This window comes from Anneissia japonica, unplaced genomic scaffold (genome assembly GCF_011630105.1).
Source record: "Anneissia japonica isolate Jap-2015-1 unplaced genomic scaffold, ASM1163010v1 scaffold724_len3256291_cov202, whole genome shotgun sequence".
Classification (NCBI taxonomy): Eukaryota; Metazoa; Echinodermata; class Crinoidea; order Comatulida; family Comatulidae; genus Anneissia; species Anneissia japonica.
This window is the reverse complement of record NW_022744966.1, coordinates 2,789,762-2,796,510: the sequence shown is the minus strand read 5'-3', so window position 1 is coordinate 2,796,510 and position 6,749 is coordinate 2,789,762. Positions and strand designations below refer to the sequence as shown.

General features: G+C 32.2%; 1 long non-coding RNA gene across 1 annotated transcript; it reads right to left on the bottom strand.

Annotated features, from left to right (window-relative positions):
* Window positions 1-3,963: 3,963 nt before the first annotated feature.
* On the bottom strand, window positions 3,964-6,737 carry LOC117119883. Its single transcript, XR_004447249.1, has 4 exons — window positions 5,737-6,737; window positions 5,101-5,143; window positions 4,773-4,838; window positions 3,964-4,193 (listed from the first exon to the last, which is right to left on the bottom strand). It is a non-coding gene; the product is annotated as an uncharacterized LOC117119883 (long non-coding RNA).
* Window positions 6,738-6,749: the final 12 nt, after the last annotated feature.

Below are 6,749 nucleotides of genomic sequence, written 5' to 3'. Positions count from 1 at the left end.
ACAAACTGGCGTTAAAACAAACCTATGAAAACTTTAATAAATACTTTTTATCTAAACTTTCGAAATTCGCCTCTGAATGTTATTGTCGCAGTACTTAAAGCAATAAATCAATGTTGCTATCAGAATTATCTCCTTCATTCTCATATGCAACCTAACTCCAGAGTAACTTCGAAGAAGTCTCTACAAAACTTGCTTGAAATTGGAGGTGCCATCGGACCCGAATGAGCATTGATATAAAGTCCAGTCCGAAATGTAGCAATATCAGAGGTTGCATTTTTTTTTGCTATATTTTTTAACAATTGGATATGATGTAGAGTAGACATTGATAAATCAAAAAAGTATGTGCAACATTTTTTTTCATACGTAAGGGGGTTGCCAGCAGTTTCAAAATGGCCGCCATTTTTTCCTAAAATGTTCACAAATACTGTAAGTTTATGTCATTAAAATGCAGTATTCAATTGGAAATTCACTCATAACAATGACAACAACAGTTAACTAAATATTGTACACATTTTTGAGCTATTACAATTTAAAATGGCTGCCATTTTGTGGCTTCTTTGATCGACAATACCAGACCGATGTTCATATATACAAATTTTGAATACGTGTTTTAACTATAAGATAGTATGAAACAACTACAAAAAGAAAGTAATACAAGTCATTGTGATTCAATACTCGAACTGTATTTGTTCATCTTCCGGAATTAATTTTTGCTTTTATGTGAACCTTACTGGTGAACCCCATGGTGTTATGACTATATTTATCATTTCTTAGTATATCTTAAACAAACCAGTATCAGTTAGAAAAAAAAGTGTTACATAAGAATAGCACGTTCACCTGTCAGCTGCAGTTTTTCCACAATTACTACTATTTCAAATGTATAGTATAGCCTACTACATAAGATATCACGACGTCGTGCTTTATCCGAACGCCCTTTCTATGGGAAACGGAAGGCGCTGCATACGTTATACTAGCAATATTTACCTTTTTTTATTAAACACCTACTGTATCGTAATTAAACTATAATTTAATTGGAGTTATCACTATCTTTCATGTCAAAACCCAGAGTATGCTCAATAAATGTTAATTGAAGTTGAAATGAATATATGAATTGCACAGTTCTATTAAATGTGTATACACAAGATGTGTATAAGAGACAGGTTTTTGTACAGGTCGGTTATTATTATATTAATATGTATGCTAAAAAGCTAAAATAATGGAAAATGGCAGCCATTTTAAATTGTAATAGCTCAAAAATGTGTACAATATTTAGTTAACTGTTGTTGTCATTGTTATGAGTGAATTTCCAATTGAATACTGCAATTTAATGACATAAACTTACAGTATTAGTGAACATTTTAGGAAAAAATGGCGGCCATTTTGAAACTGCTGGCAACCCCCCTTACGTATGAAAAAAAAAAAATGTTGCACATACTCTTTTGATTTATCAATGTCTACTCTAAATCATATCCAATTTTTAAAAAATATAGCAAAAAAAAATGCAACCTCTGATATTGCTACATTTCGGACTGGACTACAATGCCTGATGATATCACATATATAATTATGGTAATAACCATTAACAGCATATGGCAATTGCATATAACTAGCTCTATCAGAGTTTTTGTACAGGTCGGTTATTATTATATTAATATGTATGCTAAAAAGCTAAAATAATGGAAAATGGCAGCCATTTTAAATTGTAATAGCTAAAAAATGTGTACAATATTTAGTTAACTGTTGCTGTCATTGTTATGAGTGGATTTCCAATTGAATACTGCATTTTAATGACATACATTAACAATATTGGTGACAATTTTAGGGAAAAACGGCGGCCATTTTGAAAAGGCTGGCAACCCTCCTTACGTATGAAAAAAAATATGTTGCACATACTTTTTTGATTTATCTATGTTTACTCTACATCATATCCAATTTTTAAAAAAATATAGCAAAAAAAAATGCAACAAACCAAAGTTTGCTGGACTCGCTCTACATAAAGAGCATTGCGGCACCTAGGGCTATACAATTCAAGTGGGCAATAATAAATTAATTAAAGTACAGTATTTAATTTATATTCAAAAGCGATAGAACCTCCACTAGTAAGATGGAACATATACAAAGACACACAATATATGGTACAAACTTGCAATGAACTGTCTTCATAAAGCTTAAACGAGGATAAACTTCATAACAATATATTTCATCCGAACAATTTAAATTATTAAATGTAACTGTTATCTTTTAAATAAACTCTCTTACGTCAAATCGGGGAACATATATTAAGTGTTTAGTGCAAGTACAAACAAGTACAAGATTGGAATCAAATATAGAATTTAAGCTAAAAAACAAAATATCTAAAACAAGTCTACGTTATATTAGGCCTATATTGAAAAAATGTAATCTTTTCAAAAATTCGGCCAAATATAGTTTGGCCGTGACTTTTCAAATGCTACGGCCAGGCAAATTTTTATACGGCCAGATTTGAGGAATCTGGCCGTCAAAAAGGCCAAATGGCAACCCTGGTTTAGAGTCCTTATCAGAGAAGACTTGTTCCACCACCGGAACCATAGGCGTATGGAATGCCATCGCTGCCTTCGGTAACAGCTTACCATTCGGCGCATTTACATTCGGCCCTTTTACCATTACGTTCGGCTCTTTTACCATTCGGCGCATTTACATTCGGCCCTTTTACAATTACGTTCGGCTCTTTTACCATTACGTTCGGCTCTTTTACCATCCGGCGCATTAACATTCGGCCCTTTTACCATTACGTTCGGCTCTTTTACCATTCGGCGCATTTACATTCGGCCCTTTTACCATTACGTTCGGCTCTTTTACCATTCGGCGCATTTTCATTCCGCCCTTTTACCATTACGTTCGGCTCTTTTACCATTCAGCGCATTTTCATTCGGCCCTTTTACTATTCGGCGCATTTACATTCGGCCCTTTTACCATTCGGCGCATTTACATTCGGCAAATTTACATTCGGCGCATTTACAAATAAAATATAACCTTTGACATGGGGTCAAATCAAATATTTCAACGGCTGTGGGAATGAGCCTATAAGAACCAGAAGAAGTAGGCCTAGGTCTAGAGCCTACGGCAGAATTATGGCAGTTTCATTAGGCAGAATCATGCAATTTTGAAGTTAAATATTTCATTTTAGAAGTAATACCAATGGATTGTTGTGTGTAAATATAGGGTATAGGCATTAATGTATAGTAATTATTGTAGCTTATTGTATAGTGCAATATATCATAATATATTGAGGCTTGACTCCAAAGAATTAAAAATCTATAAAACCATCACTTGATAACGGAACGAGGAAGGCGTTACGCGTGTTATGCATCACGGAACTTTGCTAATTGTATATTCAAAATGGCCACCAGTTTCCTCAAATTTCACTTTAAACAGTTAAATGTTAAGAATTTTAAAAAAATAAGTAATAATATCATGTGTTGTAAGTATTTTTGCATGTTTTCAGATCTCTAGGAATGATTCTATGCCAAATTCAGCTGCCTATTTCAAGTATACTTTCATTAAAATGGCTGTCTCTTTTCAAAATGTCCGCAAAAACAAAAATCTTCGATAAATAAACAAACTTGAACATCGGTGTTTCTCCAGCAGCAATGGTACCATGCTACTTCCAAGATGTTGTGCATTAATGAACATTGGTATTGTAATTATATATTCAAAATGGCCAACAACTTCCGATGTTATAGTGCGTCTATATTTTGTTTTGTACAAAAAAAAAACTAAAGAGTATTATGTAATTTACAGCATCATGATTTTTTTTAAACAAAACACAGCAGCTGCCTAATTAAAAAAAAAACAATTGTATGACTGCTATTCCAAGGAATATTTAATTAGAAAATTATGATGCTGCAAAAACATGAAGTACAATTCACACATTCACACTCAATAAACTTGGACAAACATGTAACTGAACATAATAGTGATGCATTTATTGATTAGAACCATAGAAACTGTTTAATAACAATTACTGCATTATACATTAATTACAAATATATTAAATTATTTTTTACTTATTTAATTATTTACATTATATTACTTTATTTACAATATATTATATTCTTCCCTGTCAGCTGCACACAAAATGTCACATACTGCTTGGTCGGTAAGTGTAGTGCAGTTCAGCTCAAGTAGACGTCTGAAGTTCTTGATCCGCCTTCCTGATGGGAAAGATAGATGGTGTTAATATAAAAGAAATTAATGTAAATAAAATATTAAAATGTTGAATACAATAAAAAAAAAAATAATTATAAGGAAATATAAAAATTTTATAACATAAAATATGAATCACAGCATCTAATACATAATAATACTGGTAATTAAATTTAAGAAATTCAATACCATAAACAAAAAATACAACCCTATTTTATAATGGAACAGTCCACACCTGTATCACATTAATGCCTAACTGGTCGATATCATTTTGTAATTATGGTAAAAACAATTCCTTAATATAAAATAAGTTGATTATTATCTGGAGGGATTAAAGCTGGGACCTTTGCTTTCAGGGTGAATGCTTCACCACCTTGCCATGGTGGGGGTGGGGGGCAAATTCCATATTATTACAGTGTGTAGTACGTCTATGTGAATTGTGAACTACTGTACTACCTAATTTACAATGTACTACTGGAAGGTTTCTCAAGAGAAGGTGAATAGCTGCAAATACAATAAGACTTTGCTTTATTATTACAAATATTTCTTTTAGAATAAAGTACATTCTTCAGATACATTATACTTACATGAGCTTCATTAGGAGTATGACTATGAGTGAGGTCTGGATCATACAATGTATCATTTTCTTCAACCTGAAAAAAAAAAAAAAACAGAAAAAAATGACAGTTCATGTGGAAAATCTCTTACCTATACAGTAAAGTGTGTTAACCTTGTTCCAGAAACATTGGATGACAATTTTTTCTTTTTTCGAAAATGGAGAATTATTTTTTCTAAATTAATTATTATTATAGTTCAAACATTAGTTAAAAATCGAGTCAGCTGCAAACAGTTGTGATCATTATTACATAAGTTATACAAAAATACAGTCAGTGACAGCAAACATGCTCGTTTTACCTGTTCTTCAGGTGGTATGGATACTGTTGATGGAGGACTAGGTCTAATAAAATAGAAGTGATCAGTAAAAATATTTAATAAACAATTTTAAAATAAGGCTTGATGATTAAAGATACTACTTTTTTTTTTAAACAAAACACGTTATATTTTCATTGCGGATTTTTAGGGCTCAGTACGGACTCTAAACGTATTTATTTTCTTTTAGTTTTAAGGCGTATGCGGATTTTATAAGTCCGCAATGAGGATATAACGTGTTACAAGCCAAATCAAACAATCTACTGTATTAGGCCTAATGTTAGAAAGGACATGGATTTCTATTGTTGGTTTGGGTTAAATCTGAGCACTAGGAAATCAGAATCTGTTCTTACAATAACAATGCAATGCTGAGACTTTATTTAATATGAATTCAAATATATTTTCAGGGAAGGAAATATTATTTGGGGAGATTTTTACAAAATAATACTTTATACTTTTTTTAAACCAAGTCCCTTTCAGGGCTCCGTAGAGACTCAATATTAAGAAATAATTATGTATAGATTGAAAGTATGAATATTTGTATCAATCATATTGATTTCATTCATTCATATCATTTATAAATGTCAAAAATACAAAATAGAAAATATATTTCATAGTTACCTGCTACTTGCACAGCTTGCCAAATGTTTCTTTAAAACACAGAATGAAATGTTATTTTGGCATTTTGGACACTTCTGTGTCAATCCAGAGTCCTCATTTCCTAAAAGAGTAAACAATTAAAAATGATGTATTAATAATCATTTATAAACTGTCTTTTATATTTTATCTATTAGAACTTTCTTAAGGATGTGTTTCAAATTCACACATAACTCGAGCGCCTTTGAATATTATTTAATGGATACTTGCGCTATATAGGTGAATTTGACTGATTGATTGATTGATAACTGATCATATTATGCCTCTTTATCCTTTCTAAATCCATGTTTAGTGCATGTTGAATTGGTCGTATATAGACTCTACATTGACCTGATTTATATTTTATATTCAGGGGTGAATATGCCCCCTAATTGGGGTAAGCTTTTTTCCACTCCCAAAGCATATTATTATCTCAAAACCCCCAGCATCCATCAGCTTGGGAAAGTTAGCATATATTACTTCCTGGAATTCATCCGGATTTATACTGTTATGTACTTTTATGTTATTTTCACCAAGCCCAGCTTCTGCTAGTTGTTGCTTTTGCCAACATTTTGGTGTCGATGGATCTGACAGGCAAACTATCTTCCGAGTCCATGGCGTCTTCAAGTGCTTTCCTTTCTTTTGGTGTAGGGGCTGTGTCTGGCTGGCATAAATCTAGACAAAATGGATCCTATAAAATACAGAACAGGCAAAAAAAACATTGAAGAAAACTTAAGGTGAATTAGGAGCACATTTCAGATCATCTGTAATAGTGGCCTACCTAGAAAAAAAAATGTGTGATATTTAAGGTCTGATGTAAGACAGTCCAGAAACCAAAATCGACGCCAGATCCACGAGACTTGAAAGCTATATGGATATACTGTAATACTATTGGCATACCAGTCCTTACTCAGGTTAATTCTAGAGAAAAGTTGAAATACTATACTATAACAATTGTGGGTTTAAACCATGTTGTCTCAATTCAGGCAATGTATAAT